Source organism: Anser anser (assembly GCF_964211835.1).
Source record: "Anser anser genome assembly, chromosome: 2".
In the NCBI taxonomy this organism is placed as follows: domain Eukaryota; kingdom Metazoa; phylum Chordata; class Aves; order Anseriformes; family Anatidae; genus Anser; species Anser anser.
Genome location: NC_139721.1, coordinates 123,127,847 through 123,146,517, shown reverse-complemented (window position 1 = coordinate 123,146,517; position 18,671 = coordinate 123,127,847). Strand labels below are relative to the sequence as shown.

The following is an 18,671-nucleotide window of genomic DNA, read 5'->3' as shown; positions in this document are numbered from 1 at the left end:
GACCATTTCTGACCAATGCAGAATTATTTTTTACGCTATTTGCTACAGTTCATAGACTCCGTCTAGTGGAACCCAGATCAGCAGGTGCTACAATATAAATGAAGCTTCCAAACTGAACAGACATTCTAAAAAAATCACAAAACGAAATCCTTGTTATCCTAACATGGTATGAAAAATGCTTTATGGCAGCTACATAATTATGTTATGCACTCAATTAACAACTTCTCCACTTACTAGCTGAGATCCTAATTAGTTGTTACTTTACACTATAACAAGAAACATAAGCCACATAACATATTTCCACTCTCTAATGATGTATTCCTACTACCTATCAAAGAGCTTTTAAGATGAAAATTACATTTTGAGGGTGTCTGTGGACAAAAGGCCATGATTTTCTTCAGCCTCCATGCTTCTATATTACTTATGCAGGGCACAGATTATAGCAAGCTGCCAGAATTCCCCTGTGCAGGTGGAAGGATGACATGGTGCCCTCAGTCACTAAGAAGCAGGACTAACGATTTCAACGGTAACTAAAAATTTCTTTGCTTTGGTGTTTATTTTTTGGTACTTTTTATGAAGTTTATTTATTTATTTATTTATTATTATTATTAAAAAGAATCTGCATTACAGTGGCAAAGAAATGAATACACAGAATTTGTGATGAAAGGAAAACGCTCTATTAGTCTGCTAATAACCAAACCTTATAGCTGTTATTCAAACCGCTGTCCTTTTAAAGACCCATATGCTTAAATATTTCTGTTATTGTTATTTTGAAATAGTTTTATTTCCATGACATTAAATGTATAACACCTTAATTTCACTCTTAAATTTGTTTGCTTTCCTTATTTAAAGTATTCATTCTCTATTCATTTCCTTTATACAATGCTTATTTCATTGTCACGAAGAACAGCTCATATAACTTCCTAAATCTCTAATCAACATTGCCTGTTTTGTTTAATTATCTAGATACCAAAGCCACAGTCATTCCTTTCCACTTAATAAGGTCCACTTGTAAATAACAGTTGGCTTTCTAAAGGATTCAAAGTCTATAAAAATAGTTCAGTGATAGTCATTAAAATATGTCCTGCAGATGGCTGCATAATTTGGATTTCCATTTTGTTCTTTTGTTACATAACATTTAATTTGTTTACTTTTTCCCCTCTTGCAATTTAAAAACAGATCAACACATTCTTGATAACATTTTAAATAACTATATTTCCACATCAGTATTTTAATGCTTTATATTTTTAGAAACTTTACTGAAAAGACTTCAATACATTTACAAATAATTTAGCTTAATTAATTAGATGAATATTTATAATAATTTTACAAAAGTCAAGACAGAAAGGATTTATAATCCGCCTGGTTATGAGTCTCCAGTACAGTCAGCAACAAAACAACAAAATCTTTTCAGCATGACCAAGAAAGTTTCCTGTCACTCACATAGTTATGCAATAATCTCAGGCCATTTAGATGTCATCCCAAACAAACCACTGCATTCACTTCTTTACAAATTTCCCTTCAAGATCTGTTTGCCACAGCACATCACCTATTACAGGGTCTAAGTGTTTGTTTTTAATAAATCATATGTTCATATCAGAACAATTAATTTACAGATTTTCTGTAACTAACCCTTAAAAGTGTTTCAAAAAAAGCCTCAGAAACAAACTAGGCTTATGTCTGGATTTTATGCCACATAGAAAGCATTGAAATTCACAATGAAACAATAGCTTTCATGTGCAATTTGGTCAGGCATGACATTGTATTAAAAAAAAAAAAAAGTATCTGACCTAAGCAGAGACAATTAGAACTGACAGCTGACTGGGGCTTATAAAGTCACCACATTACAAATAGGGGGGTGAATTTTGAAAAACACATTCTTCTCTTTTTCCCCAAACTCAGCCTTGCTTAATCCATGCCCAAATGCAAATGAATGGATTATTACAATATATGCATAAATTATTAGTAATGATATACAAACCTATGTGGTTTTGCATTTTTAATCTAGTCTAGTTAACAACAGTTTGAGCTACAAATAAGTTTTCTATGTGTCCAGCACTTTGTTGGTTTTTTTTTGAACGTTGTAAATATACTTACGAACTAGAGACACCAGAAACAAAAGTGAAACACAGAACTATCTTGAGCACAGGGTAAGGACTCCTTTCTGGTTTACACCTTTATCTTCAAGGAATGTTTGGGACTAGCAAAAATAAAAAATAAAAAAAAAAAAAAATCTGGGCCTAAAAGAAAGCACTAATAGTAGATAAAAAGCTGTTAAAGAAAACTCATTTGTCTTTTGCAAACATAAGAGATAACAATTTCTCTAGGATTAATCAACTCTACAGACAAATATGGAAGTGAATTTGTTCTTTCTGAATAGGACAGGAATTTGGATACACTCTTTCTGTTCAAGTGATTTAATCGATTAGCAGGTTTCTACTGGGATTCCATGGTACTTGGGATACACGATTCCCATTTACAGCTTACCTGTTCACTGGCAAAGGAAAGTTTCTTCAATTGAATTTGATTTTCTTCCTTTTTTCTTCTTTTTTTTTTTTTTTTTTAATTTTTCTCTTCCTTCTACTCAGAAAATGAAAGCTCGGTTTTGTAGCACACATATTGTTGAGCAAAGAATTATTATCTTTTATAAATCACGCATTAGAATTAGGCATTATACATGATCTTTCTTTTAAGATACCTAGGACAATTCTTTCCCTTGCTCTCCCTCAAAAGTTATTTCAGAAAAAAAAAAAAAAAAAAAAAAGAAAAAAAAAAGAGATAATTTTATATCAACTTTCTGGAAGGAGATAGTCATTAGTTCAGCCACCAAAATCCCCTGAAACACTTAGTTTGGGGTTGAGGTCGCAGGCCATTCCCCACATCTGCTGCCTGAAAAATGACATTTCTTGTGTGTTTCTCAAGCTCTTTTGTTGTCAGCTAATGATGAAACAAAAATTTCTTCCCAAATTAGCTACAGGAATGATGTTTCTGATCACACTATTTGTTTTTCCAGATACTCTCCATTTTTATTTATTTATTTAGACTGGGAACTGATCTTTTGATAAAATAGTTGTGAAGGAAGATATAAACAGTATCAAAAATATTGCCAATACTGATGTTCCATACATCCAAGGAAGGAATACCTAAATGCTCTTGAGATTGTGGAGTAACTCTGATGTACATTCTCTAGGTGATCCTACTCAGCAGGGGTGAGGTTGGACTAGATGATCTTCAGAAGTCCCTTCCAACCTCAGCCATTCTGTGATTCAGAGATAAAAAGTGCAAGCAGCATTAAGCAGATTTAACAGATTTTCCACAGTATGTGGAGATGCAAAAATGGCAAACATATGCCGGGTAATGAATTAAGCTGCTCCAAGATTCTGGGAATACTACTTTTTATATTGGCTTTCTTCAGTTTTATAACTCAGTTTCTCTACTTGCTCCTAATCAAAAGGAACTACTTGGTTCAACTTTTTGAAGCGTCTGCATCAAAAGAACCCTATAAAAGACAGATATTGTTTTTACTTCATTTTAAATTTCATTGAAGAGCCATTCTGAGCACAAGTGCACCTGAAAGTGAGAAGAGGTCATAACACTGTTTGAAAATGGAACTCCTTCATGGTTAATAGCACACTTTAAAAAGCTTCTAACAGCACACACACATGCATACGCACGCACGCACACACACACAAAAAAACAACTCTCTGAAATCAACGTTTATCTTGAAACCAATGAAACATTCAGAAACTCTCCATGTCAATATTCATACTACATTCATTTGTATTCAATATGTTTACAGCTTATTTGCCTTTATCTACTACTTTGATAATTTTTGTCATAAAATCTTTATTAAAAAGGCTGCAGGTAGTTCATCTCAGTACATGCTTTTCAGAACAAACTAGCAAGAATGAACAAAATGGTTTGCCATGACTTGTCAGAACAAACTTTTCAAGAACAAGATCCTCAGGTTTAAGAGTACAGAATAATCGTTTCCAAAATATACTTCTCTCTGACCTCAGGTCAAAATGGTTATTTCAGGATAGTTGTTCCTCTTTTAGCTCTTCAATACACTGAATTCTATCTTAATTTTCATTGAATTTTCTTTAATACATTATCTTTTGTATAAATGCAGATTTTCTTGAAACACGTTCACAAATATACAACAGGCAAGCTGAATTCAGTTGTCGATGTGCAATACATGTGGAAAAACACAAACCCCAATTCCAGCAATGCTATATTCTATATACTCAAAAATAAGATGAAACGTAGAGGAAACATACCATTTCAATTACCAAGATTAGAAACAGCAAACAATTAATTGAAAATACAAAATACTTGAACAAAAATACTGAAAAATTAGGTAGGAATAGCACTTTTACACTATAAACTTTCTGTCAGTGTCTACATTCTCAATGCTAAAAGTAAGGATATTCTAGGCTATACCATGTTCCCCCCTCCCCCCCCCCCCCCAAAAAAAAAAAAAAAAGATTCTTAAGAAATAATCAGTAGAGCAATTTCAGGTTAATTATAGAAACTTAAAACTCTCTCAGGCTTATGAAATCCTCTTTTAAAATATCCACTGTGATAAATACAGCTTATTGCATGTTTTTCTTCTGACCTACTTCAAATATTTGAAATCTAACTACCTGCCAAAGTCAATCTAAATTCTTAAAATGTGTGTTGGGTGAATCTTGTAATTCAGCTACCTCCCTGAGCCTCAGTTCAGCTGAACTGTCTGTTAAAAAAGGTAAATAAAAATAGCAGATGCAACTTCAGGATGACCCCACATCTTCTTCTAATTTATATAAAAAGAGGAGATGTTTACGTTTCTTTATCCACCAAAGTCTTTGTCATACAAGTTCTCATTTCATCACGTTATCTGAATTATAGCATTATCTGTCCCTACTGGGTCCCTTGTGTGGAATAACGATGTCAGCCTGAACTCTTTACTGAATTTAGCTTTCTGGTCATGTTATCACAAATTGGTTTGAGTACACGGGCTGCAAAAATGGAGAATGACAAATCAAATAACCCACAAGGGAGAAGAAAGCTTTAATAGCTTCTTGCCTGTCGACTGATTATTATAAGATGATGACAAACAGCATCACACTGGTAACTTTTCTAGACATTTGAAATATGCCAGATTACCTTGGGATCTTATCTAAAGTCAGAGGTCTCAAAAGATGAAAACACATACTAGCAACTCCATCCAGATAAGAAGATTATAATTACTGTTATAAAAAATAAAATAAAATAAAATGAAACAATGATAGTCAAGGTTTAAAAAAAAAGGTTAAAGATGCAAAATCTGGAACTATACTCATCTAGTGGTCTAGCAGTGTACTGACCTATTTACTCCAGCATTAACACTAAGGTAATAAATTTTGACAAAGTGTCTCTATTTGGAAAAAGCCGTATGCATATGCAAGCAACTCTGGTTTCCTGGCTTCTGACCTTTCATTTCCACATTATGTGGAAGGGACAAATATGAACTGTAAAGTATTTCAGAAATTCTGCGTACATGCAAAGTCATCACCATGAAAAATGAATTCATGATTTTTTGTCTTTTAAAATTATTATCCCTTTTTTTTTTTTTTTTTCCCTATGACATTCATGGAATATGGGCTCCCTCCAGTGGCATAATTAACATTCAAAAATTTTCACACTTGTTTATGTGCTTAATTGTATAGCCTAATCAACAAAATAACAACCTAACATTTCAAAGGTTGGGAGTTCAAATCCCTTTTGAGAGGGGACTTTCATTTATAGTTTTTACTTTTTTTTTTTTTTTTAAACCATATGAGATACAGACAGCTTTTTTCATCACTTCATTAAATGACATACAAAATTTACTGGCCCTGAATGAAATATTTCAACATGTTAAGTTTCAAAACAAACTATACCTTCCAATGACCTGAACTCTTGAAGTCAAGCTAGGTCTTTGTAAGAAGAAAATATATACTTCGTGAAGTTTATGCACCCTATATTTCACGTAATGCATTAAAAAATAATAATAATAATAATGCTATGCAGTGTCAAATCCTACAGAGTAGTTTTTTATTTTATTTTATTTTTTTATTACTGGCACCTCAGAAGGGTCCATTACAAATTGATAGAATTAATTATTTTGGGAAGAGGAATCATAGAATATCACGAGTTGGAAGGGACCCATAAGGATCATCAACTCCAACTCCTGGCACCGCACAGGTCTACCCAAAAGTTTAGACCATGTGACCAAGTGCACAGTCCAATCGCTTCTTAAATTTAGACAGGCTTGGTGCAGTGACTACTTCACTGGGGAGCCTGTTCCAGTGTACGACCACCCTCTCAGTGAAGAGCCTAAACCTCCCCTGCCTCAGCTTAACACCGTTCCTGCGGGTCCTATCACTGGTGATAATAGAGAATAGGTCAGTGCCTGCCTCTCCACTCCCCCTCGCGAGGAAGTTGTAGACTGTGATGAGGTCCCCCCTCAGCCTCCTCTTCTCCAGGCTGAACAGGCCCAGTGACCTCAGCCGCTCCTCTTATGTCTTCCCCTCTAGGCCCTTCACCATCTTCGTCGCCCTGCGACGATGAAGATATCTGCCAACTTTGGCCCAGCTTTGCTCTGTTTCTGCCCATCCCAGAATGGAAGATACTATCTAATTATTAGAGTCATATGGATTCAAGGTATTATCATCAATTTACATGTGTATTCTTGGCTTTGTCTAACAACAGAGACAATGCAGCTTACAAGAAAGCTGCTGGCTTTGTCATGGGTACTTTCACTTCCTGATGGGCTCACTATGAAATCCTCATATTTACAAGCTCAACAGCAGCAAGGCTATATTTTGCTTTTCACTTTATTCTACACTATTTATTGATCTGTCTGTACTGCACAATGTTGCAAATAACCAAAAAGAATGACCAAGATAAACCATCTTGGTGAACATATGACCACTCAAAACCACCAAGTAGTTAAGCCACAAACTAGCAAACAAAACTTAGGCATATAATTAATTTTAAATGTTTATTTTTGTTGTCATTGTTTGTTTTGTGGAACTTTTTGCTTGAAGGTAACATCTACGTAGAAGAGCTACTAGATTTTAATCCTTTTTATATAAAGAAAGGACTGGATCAGATAATTAAAATTCATGGTAAGACTCCAATGTTAGTGGAACAAGTCATAATAAGTAATGCTAGTCTGTCATAGTTTGGCTGGCTTTCCAGGGAATTCTCTCCTTAGAGGGGACCTCATATGGTCATTTCACTTTATATATATGGAAAAAGGCAGATTGAACATACAAATTTCTTTAATTCTATAGTCTATACTGCGGCTACTATGGAAAAAATTGTTGATTCAGGTATTGGCATTCCAGATGAAGGGATCTGAAGTGATCTAGTGGAAGAAGCATTCACATTTAATTACAGTTTTTTACTGTGTAATCTATCAGTAACATATTCTAAATTTCTCTTCCACAAAAGTAATAAAAAAGTCAATTTCTCCTCTCCCCATCAAATCACCAGCTTAAAAAAAAAAAAAAAAAAAAGGCATGCTGGCATGGTGCAGTAGCTGTAGAAGAGATTAGTGAGAAGAGAATAAAACTAAATGTAGGCATGAAAAGCAAGACACAAGTAGAGCTTATCTGGCTGAAATCTCAGGAATCATAAGTTCAGGCATTCCAGCATTCCTTGGGGGATAACATCACCTCAATTGTGAATTGTTTTATTGGATTATTTGAAACAGTTAAGCTATTTTAAAAAGGGAAAGAAGACAAACTGGCATTAGCTGCTCTGAAAAAAATGTGCGTGTTGTATCTGTGCAGTTGCCCTCATTTTATAAATAGCTATGCACAAATAAACAATTTAAATGCTATCATATTTCAATATATTGTATTTCAATACAACTTAGTACCTTAATTCATTTATCAACATATGATACATGAGTTGTTGTAGAACAAAACCTCTAATTTATTCACAACTCTCATTTCCTTGTGAAATAACTGATAGATCATACTTTCAAACTTTCAGCAACATTTCCATGTCATACACAAAATGCTTTTCTTCTTTAATTCTCAGATATGGAAAATGACTCACAGAGATTAATTCACGGTCATCCTAACAGAGAACACAAAATCAGGCATGTATGGGGGCCTCTGAAATCCCTCCATAACCACCATTTCATTGACCTTAAATTGGTATGTGTGACTTGGGAGTGTTAGCAGTTTGCTAAACAGGCATTTGAGACACAGAAACAGCTGTTTTAAACTATCCACATGCATTGAATGGATGTATTAAGCAACTAGCAGACCTTTTTATGCCCCCTTCTTTCACTAGAATTTTTTCTTGGCCTTTGCCCATCAGGGTATATCCAGCAACCAACTCATCACCCTTTGAAATCAATGCTAGAATACCATTCACTTTAACAAGAGTCAGACTGAGCCTGAGAAAGGAGCCAGATACAAGGTCTGGCATAGATACAAGGGCTGGCATTTATTGGACCATCCTCTCAAACTTTGTCATAAAAGCAGAGATGACCTCAGACACTGACAGCAGCAAATATAATGTCTGAATAATCCTTTCCCCTATAAGATCAGATCTGAAAATGTTTTTAACAGAATTCTCTATGTTACCAGCTCTGTGATGCACAATCAAGAAGAAAGATGAAGGTCCTCAGAAACTTCAACAATTTCAGCAAGACAAGCTACCAGGGGAGGAAAAAAAAAAAAGCAAAAAACACACACACAAAAAACAAACAAACAAAAAAACACACTGGTATTATCCACAGAAGACAGAGTAATGTTCCTTCTGCATATCATGGAAACGGCATGGGAGATTAAAGTGTAGCAAGGGACCTTAATAGAGCAAGCACAAGACAGCAGCAAAACTCTGGCATAGGATTATACAGGAGGCCCTGAGACTGTAAATCACAAATGGTCCATTATGGATCACTAAAAGAATGCAACCTTGGCAGCTGACTAGAACTGGTTTTAGGACAGAACAAAGAGAACAAAAAATTTGTATATGACATATGTAATATATCCCACACATTGTGAAAATAACAAGAAGTTATAATACAGTCACAGACTGTACAAGAATAGGAACAAAGGAAGAAAAGAAAGGGAGGAATTGCTCCAACCTTATCTCCTGCAGTAAAAACACCATTCTTGATTTATCAGTGCATGTCTTCCTTCACCTTCAGCAGGGGACATACTCTGCTTTTTCACTTGCCACTCATCACACTTACACTGCAGTTCTGTGGTCATTAAGCATTACTTTTGCTACAGCATTGGGTTAAGTAAATTAGAACATTAAAAAGCAGTGTATATGCATGTGTGAATGTTAATTCAGCTTCCCCTCACAATGAGTTGATTGATTCCCCAATACCATACTAAAGTTTAGCCAGAGAAAACTTCAGCACAAAAAAAAAAGATTTAGTATGTGCACAAGTGTGTTAATTTACTTGTGAAGTATTCAGTGATAAAATCAGACTTTTTCTTGTTTCCTTAGATTCCTTTGCTAGGGGTGAGATACCATCCATCACTTAGAACCACAATCCATTGTGGGGACTCCATTAGCATGCCCTTGAAAGAAGGACCAGTGTACAAGGGACTTGTATTCAGGAAATAACTTCCTGTAAGGCCACTTTCAATTTCTTTGTAACATGGCCTGACTGTTTAGTGCTCAATAGGCTCAGTTCATGGAGTGCTGCAATAGGACTATGTTTCCTGTAATTTTCTATTACTTTCCTGGAGCTTGTTCAGAAAGCTTAACCAGGAAGAAAGCAATGATGATATACAGATGTAGCAGATAGTGAGTTCCTATGACCATAAAAATAAAATAAAATATTTTAAAAATCACTGATTCCTGGGGAAAGGCAAGGAAAAATAGTACATGAGATATATTCACGTTTTAATTTTTTGCTACAGAAAATCACTAAGTAGCGTTAAATTCTAAAAGGCTAAAGCATTTTATGGCCTCTAACGCTATTCGTTGTATATATAATGAAATAGCATAATAAATGCATAATCTATGCTTCAGAACAAAATAAATGATTTCATTTGCACCAATTTTGTATTATTTTGTATTCTTGGCAGGATATGGGGGTTGTTTTTTTTTTCCTCAGTACCAAACTCAGTACTAAAATTCAGTTTTACCTATATGAAATATCTTCATAATTTTTTATTGAATTCTTTAATTGCTTCAGTTACTCCCCAAAACACAGTGAAAAGGAACCAAGATATCCATCCATCACCTATCATATTGATAGCTCAAACACTCAAAGACGATGAAGTCTAGATTTCCTCCTCAACAGGAATAAAGTACACACGAACAAGTAACCAAAAACATACAACCCAACAAGTTAGGAGATACTTTGGTGTAATGCTAACTGTCATTCTCAATAAGGATTACTGAGTTTGTAACTTCTTTTTATTCATCAGTTACAATTCAAAATTAACAACTTCTTCCTATGTCACAGAAGTCCTGGCAGAAATCCAAAGTATTTGAAACTATATTTATTTTTGGTTGTATGAATAAAATTTTGAAAGTTCAAAAACAATTTTGTACTTCTTCCTTCATATTAAACAACTAATATATTGAATTAATTCAGTGCCTGCTAGATTAGAGAGACAAGCATTCCCACTGAGGGAAATCTGATTCAAGTCAAATGAGCGCTTAAGTGTCATATTCATAACGGATTGGCTTTGAAACTGGGATTACAGGTGCTCTACTGCAACAGTGCCCTATATTTAAGGATTATGATACTCTTCTAGATTCAAGTTCCTATGAACAGAATAAGAATTTTAAGATAACAATTATTGACTTTGTTGAATGATCTAATTGCAGGGTTAGCAAGTCATTTAAAGAACCTTGTTTTTCAGAAGCCCAGCCAGAACATGCATTTCTGAAAACACATGAAACATATCAGGCGTCACAGGGGTAACAACAGAGAAACTCAGGTGGTGAATTCTCAATGCATGTAGGTGATGTAGGCATCTACTCGTTCTGTGTGGCTGTCGGCACTTAGGGCACAGTGTAGAGATATCACATATATGAGTTTATTTTGCCTGTGCTCTACCTAGCTAGAACCTATGTGGCTGCATTATAACCTGATTCAGTACATCTCACATACTATCTTGGGCTTTACTGCTATGCAACCCATTTCTATGCGACTTCCAGCTAGATCTAAAAATAGCCAGAACAAATTTCTATCTATCTGCATTAAAAAACTTTGCAGTGGCATACTACTCAGCACCCGAAGGTATGAGAACTCAGTGCTTCCTACAAAGAAATTGTTTTTAGTCTCACTGCAGCCATGAGCTTGACAATCTGATGAAACCTGACTTTCTTTCAGTACATGACACAGAACAAATCTTCATTAATTTTAATATACTTAAAGAATAAGATAATATAAAGAGATAACATTTAAAGAAAGAATATAGGTCAGTAATCTTACTGTGCTTTTATCATCTCACGGTTATTATCTCTTCACAGGTTATAACATAAAATTTTACAGATCACAAATGTATTATAAATAATTATATGATCACTTATTAAAAGATGTTTACTTTTCTGTGGTTTTCTTTTCTAAGACGTACATTTTTGAATACACAAGAAATATTCTGAAACAGATTTAGTGTTAGGTTCTGTAGGTTTAAGGAACTCAATTATGCTAATACTCCTATCATTCTTAATCTTAAATTATAATCTTGAAATTAAAAAAAAAAAAACAAAACTAATCAGTCCTAATAGTTACTGTAGTTTATCTAATGAGGTATGTACTACATCACATGCTCCCTATTTGAATATAAATGAGTACATACTAGTATTTCTCATTAAAAAAAAAAAAAAAAAAGCAAAGAACATTGGTATTCTACGAAGGCTGCCCATCAATCCAAGTTAAAACCTCAAATATTTGGCTATCTGCACAGAGATTAGAACTCTTACTTCATGGGGATTAGTAATTCAGGTTTTTTCTTTGATCACAATGTAAATTCATTGTAGACTCGTACCTCATAATGATCCATCTGTTAAGATTTTCTCCTCAGTAGCTCTTAAAATTAGGAGAGGATTTGTTGGTGGGTTATTTTTATTCACATCCACATTAATGCAAGTCCTAAACTAATCAATTTGCATTATGTAGCCTTTCATGCAGTTTGCACAGATTTACAGCTTGGTTGCTTTATCTAGTCTCATGCCTGTGAGACAGCTGTTAGGCATTTAGCTAATCTAATTCTAATCCCCAGGGAGGGGTTCTGTTTTGTCCATTGAAAGGTAGATGTGTGGACCACAGTTTACCATCTAAAGTATTTTATATCATTCCTTTTTTGTTTTTAAATTTATGGTTCTCAATCCAGAATTTCTTTGAAAAGGTTCATTAGAACAGAACAAATAATAAGAGTATAACAGCTATTGGCTACTGTTAGCTTCTAAATTTAGTTTCCTCGTGGGTACATTTAACATCTCATCTTTTAAGCCTATCATTCTGATTTCAAGGGTTAGTTAGCAAAGATTTTTTTATTTTTTTTTAAATGTATTCATTCTATATTAAGCCAGAAGACATTTTCTGTACAGTGGTTTTGTTTCTTCTGCCACTTATTTTTTTTTCTCTTATCTTTTTTCATGATACTTAAAGAAATAAGGGGAGAAGAGAAGATTAAACCTTTCCTTGTTTGATTGTGTCCCTGCCAACAGATCATATCTGCTAAAGACCATTCAGCTTTCTCATTAAAATTCACAGTCCCTAGGTGACTAAACTTAATTGGCGAGAAGTCAAGGAACATAATTGTTTAAATTATGAGCATTTCTAAAAACAGAGCATTATGATGAAAGTCATCTATTTATATTGTGCTATTTCATTATGATTGTACTTGCAGCAGAAATGGATACTTTATCTTGCTGTTAAACAGGTAGTAAAGTGAAACCCTGAAATTCTGACAGAAAAAAAAAAAAAAAAAAAAGTAACAGCTTAATCTTACTGAATACTAACAATCTCCAAAGCAAGTTTACTTTCATATAGGGAATAAATTTATATTTTTAAAAATTAAATACATTTTTTCCTAATGCTTTTCATATATTTGAGTGCAAGGCAGCTTGACAGATAATAAACAAGCTTATATTTAAACAACAGGCCAAGAGAAAGTACTAGCTATATAATAATCAATAGAAAATCTGCCTCAGAGTTTCAACGAACAACTCACTTTAATAATAAAATCACAAACTGTAATTGATAAAGATTACTAGCCAATGGAAGATTTTGCTCCTGCTTAAATTAATGGCAAAACTGTCCAGACCATCTCTTGCCCCATCTAGTCATGCCATATAGGCTGGCCTTAATCAAATCACAGTCTTATGAAATAGCCTGCTTGAACTGACCCCACATATCTTTCCACTGTAATCTAATGTGTGTAGTGAAGGCTGATATTAGTCTCTCACTAACCCAGTCTATGTACCCTTGCTAAGACTTGTTTGCCTCAGGGCATGAACTTAGCACTGATGGGGAGAAAGAGAGAATACAATTTAACACCTTTGTGTCATTAGCATAGGCCAGTGAGTCACTCCTGTGCTGTGGCACAAGGCTGGGCATCCACTGGCACCCAAATGCATGAGGGCTACAATGAATCTGCATGGATTTGACCCTTGGAAAAAGGTTTAAGAGGATGGAGAAAAGCAGGAAATAAACTACAAGCATTAGCCTCATCCCTTACCTCCCTGCAGAGAGATACTTGTCTGTTTGTTTTCAGTTCCAGTTTGTCAGGGAATCAGACTACCTGATGTGAAGGGCAGTGGTAGATTAGAACAAAGCTTGCCTTACAGTCTAGCCCATGTTTTTTCTCCTACAAATCCAGGCAAAGCCTTCTTCCTACTTCAAATCCAGGTCAGAAAAAATAATTGACCTTGAGGTAGCTAAATAAGAGTCTGGTTGCACTCAGTGTTGACAAAATAAATTCAGAATGCATATTTTGTATGTCCTGTATATGTCAGCTTCAAAGATCAGCAGCTGTCTGGAATTTCAGCAGGATTTCTTGAAATCCTTCCTCTACCTGCCTCCACTATTAGTGAGAATTTCTCACAGCTATGAAGATTGTCACTGCTCCTGAGACATTGGATCTATCCCTGGACCATGCCAGTCTAATGTGTTTCCTGGCAAGACACAGCACCAACTAAGCACCATATGTTCGTTCTGTCCTACTAGTATTTGCTAACCAGATGGTATTCAAAGAATGCAAGTCAGTGATGTTCTCTTTTCATCCATCTGTCCTGCAATTCTTACAGCTTAAAAAGAGTACACTTTCCATCTCTAAACATTAGTTTCCGTGAAATACAGGGTGTCTGTGGCAAAGTAACGTTAAAGTTAGGTATACTAACGAGTTAAGGAAGAACTCGCACAGAAAAGAAACCTTCCCATCCTATTCTTAATTATCTTCCTTGCAATTTGTAGTACAGCTGCTTTGCAGCATTACATGGCATTCTGAGATCAGCTGGATGTTGTTTGTACCAGTACTAGTTTGTTATTTACAAGTCTAGTCTGCTGCATTTATTCAAGCAAAGATCAAATGAAGTAAAACCAGCAAAAGTACTCTCAAAGTAGACCACCATGATCATCACTTCAACCACTTAAAACATTTAATCTTAGGTTTAGTCCCTCTTTTAAACAATTAAAAAAAAATAAAATAGGAGTCTATGATATCAATGCAAAAATTTGAACAGTGTTTAAAAAAAATGGAAAAAAGGACATCATTCAGTTGAGCTTTAATCCCTGGCCTCTACATCTGTTAAACAATCTGGAAAATATACCCCTCTTCCGAGTATATTGTCTTCTACAAAAAGGTTAGCTGATTCAGAATCAGATTTATCATAAAAATTATTTCTAATAAAATTATTTCAGTCAATAATTGTTACTCAATAGCAAGCTAAGGGCAGAAATATCAACGTAATAGCTGATTAACTGCCTCCACTTTGTAAATACATCAGTTACTAATGACAACTTGATATGACACCTGGTTTACAATCCCATCTTTCTCTTTGCAGATTTTGGCTTTTAAACTATTTCAATGAAAATATGGAATTTTTCACCTCCCTTTTAAAAAACTTTTGTTTATTTTCCTTTCCCATCCTCATTGGATCTGAAATAATTCTATGGGATGAAAACCTAACAAATAAATGTTACTCTTAAAACCTTGTTTCAGCATTTTCTTTGATCATTTTTACCGATTCTGTTTCAAGACTTCATCAGATAAACTGTTTTTCCTTATATTTTGAAGTACTGCTCTGTCTTTAAGGAACTTTGATGAATTTTCAATAGTCAAAGCAAGCTGAATACCTCAATCTTCATTTTATTATGCTAAGACATGTTTTGCTGCTTTTCACTTTATTTAGTTACATAAAGTTGTTCCTCCCCTTCCCCACTTTATTTGGAAAGATGTGGCATACAGTCCCCTAAGAATATCAACAGATAAAGAACAGGATTTATATCAGTTTGTCAATCTGAGCACTACAGCACCAGAAAACTGATTTTTAAGATGTACAACAGAAAGAACTGACTTAATTCTTCCAGTGCCTAAACAATGACTTTGCATTATACAATGCAGGTGTAAAAATCCAACTATATTTGGTCATGGTAGGGAAAAGATCATCCTTCTGGGATGATCTTCTTTCATACTTCTGGGTTTTCAGAAGGTCAGTGAAAGGTTTTATAAAATCCCCAAGAAATTGCATTTATATTAACTTATTTTTAAAGTTACTATACATATAAGCATATAAAATATATCTAATTTCTATGCTATCTTGAAAGTAAAATATTTATTCTTTATTTTCTTTCTTCCATTTCCAACTACATTTACAAAGCTAATTTACTTGTTCCAATCTTTATTCTTTGAACAAATACACAAAGAAAAGACCTAAGTAAATACAGTTTTAGACCAATACAGTGCACTTCTCTCTTATTCCCTCTTGCTCAAGTGATCTTGTAGTCCTTAAAAATTCATCTATGGATAAGAAAGGTCATTATAGGGAAAAAAAGAAAAAAGGAAAAAAAGCCCTTACATTTTACTATAAATTATAGAATTTCTGGTTTCTAAAACATTCGCAGGTTCTCAGCTTTAAGTTTTATTCAGTCATGAAGAGGATGCTTCCACTTGAAAAAAAAAAAAAAGATTAAAGCCCCTGCTTATCAATAGTTGAATAGCTACAACTAACAAATGAACAAATGTGCCTTTTGTATGATTAATTTTTTACATATAAATTTGTTACTAATGAAAATTATTCTTGCTATCTGTTAGATAATACTATTATTACTATTACAAAGTCTTTGCTGTGTAACTACTGCTCCTTATTTCATAGGAAGTTACCTTGATTTAATAATAATTTGGTAACCACTGAAATTTAGTATCCATTACATGCATGTTATCTCAAATCAAACAGCCCTCTGCAGCTGGCAGTAACTGGGGACTATCAGGAGATAAAGACTAAAAGTTCATACCTCTAGCGACAGCTTTTTCTGCTCTACAAAACTTCTTCCTGCAGTATCAATAATTAACACTAATCATTTCAAAATCTGGAAATTCATTAAAACCTCTACATGCACAAAGACAGTTCGAGTGCAGAAAACATTACATTTGGAGTATGTTGGAGTACGCTTGTAGTCTGCAGCAAACAGAATACAATTTTCCCAACAGTTCAGTAACTATAGTGAGGACCAGATTTTCAGACACATTAGCAAGTCAGACAGGTGTTTCATACTGGGAGACTGAAAGTAAAACACTTAACATGCTTTTTAATTTCAATAGGTGCTCAAAAATGCAGATAAATGCTTTGCATAATTAACAAAAGCAGCAAAGATAGATACCTACCTAAACTGAAAAGTATCTCTTTCTTTTATAACTGTTGAAGCAGCTAGGTGTCCTTCAAAACCTGCTGGCAGCTATTTGTATCTTTGGGCATCAGAACACCTTCCAAAACCTGGTTTTCAATGCCTGATACTCTTTCAGAAAATTAGGAAGTGTGCAATTTAGACAATGTTTTTCCTTCTCCTCAGCTTGTGAGATATGAAATTCACTTAATGTGAAAATTTAAATTCCTTGGGTACATATTCTCCCTGTTGTTAATTTAGCACATATTTTTTTCTACAGCATATGTATACGCAAAGGGTATTTTTAGCTTGCAGTGCAGTAAAAGGACACCTTTGTACTCCTCCCTCACAGCAAGGAGAGTACATGGGTTGAAAAAGTCAAGCATCAACAAAAATTTGGCTTATCTATGATGTAGGAAGGAAGTAAGCTATTTTAATCTTCAAACAAGGCGGTTATGTCTTTGGAACATGTCTTTTGGAGGTAAAAAACATATATTACATTTATATGTGCACAGTAAGTATACCACTGCTTGAGATGTTCCAGTGTCATTTCTAGAAGGGATAATGATAAACGATGATGTATCTATGCTGATAGCTGAAGAAAAGAGACAAATACTCATCTGTAAAATGTTCTGTGCATGCACAGCCTATGGTACTATATTATACATCAAATGCATTGGCCCAAGCTGAATAAAGTATGATCTACAGCTAGCATTTATTGTATCTGACAGTTTAGTAGATCTGTATTTTGGTCCTATAAGAAATCCAACAGCAGTTTTGCTGTTCACCAGAATCTGAAGAAAAACAGTTATTCACTAGTGGTTAACATTAACCCTTAGGAAAGACTGTAAGTCATTTTTGAGTGCACTTGGCATTTGCAGAGAAAACTGTTACAGAAACTCTCACCACTGAGAACACCAAACCCTCCAACACATACAAAAAATCAACTGATTGTATGGAAGAGTCCCGTTGCTCTGCTGTTGTAGAACTGTTAACAAAATTTCCACCGAATGCTGAAAATAACATGGGAGTGAAGCTGCAGTGCATACCACAAAGGGAAGAAAAAAAGGTATGGATTAAATATCATACACTATGTCAATACTTAAGCTTGGGCAGATATATACAAAGTGGCTCACAGTACTTTTAAATATTTGAATTTAAATAGTTTTTGATTCAATAGAGAAGATGAGGAAAAGAGATTCAAGAACAATTTAAATCACATAAAGAGACAGATGAAAAGATTTACAAAAATTATTTTAAGTTCATATGTGCAGTCCTCAATGTATTTGAATTTGAAATAAAAATATTTCAATGATGCAACTAGTTTACATGATTACCTAAAGCTTATGCAAAATACAGAGCTCTACTTGAGGATAAAAAATAAGCCAGAAAATGTCAAGAAGGCAGCCTCTATCAGATAATTGTAGGTCTGCTGCTTAACCAGCAGAATGCAAAATTCAGGGCACCAAATTAAAGCAAATCATATGCCTTCAAATTTGAAAAGTTATTTAAATTTTTGATGTTATCAAAAGAGTAAAAGGAACACTTTTATTTCATTAGCACAGTATATACCTACCATTAAAAAAAAAATGTATTAAACACATTTCAAATATGACATAAAAATATAAAAGCATTGGGCATTTTTTAATGAAAAGACAGATAATTTTCTAGTATATAAATTGGATTTTTTTTTGTGATACTGTCATGATGAATGTTTTCTACAGATAGAAGTAGTAGGAGTGCTAAGACAAATGAACCATAGCAAAATAGTATTTTACAAAATAAAATTAAAAAGTTTGATTGTGAGAATATTTGTTTTCAGTCAAAAACAATGCTGAATTAT

General features: G+C 34.1%; 1 protein-coding gene and 1 long non-coding RNA gene across 11 annotated transcripts in view; both read right to left on the bottom strand.

Moving 5' to 3' along the window:
• Nucleotides 1-18,671, bottom strand: part of ZNF385D (zinc finger protein 385D) — a 436,921-nt gene that overhangs the window by 232,592 nt on the left and 185,658 nt on the right. The gene's annotated exons all lie outside the window — the stretch shown is intronic.
• Nucleotides 658-18,433, bottom strand: LOC310894671. Its single transcript, XR_014580085.1, has 2 exons — nucleotides 2,400-18,433; nucleotides 658-2,271 (listed from the first exon to the last, which is right to left on the bottom strand). It is a non-coding gene; the product is annotated as an uncharacterized lncRNA (long non-coding RNA).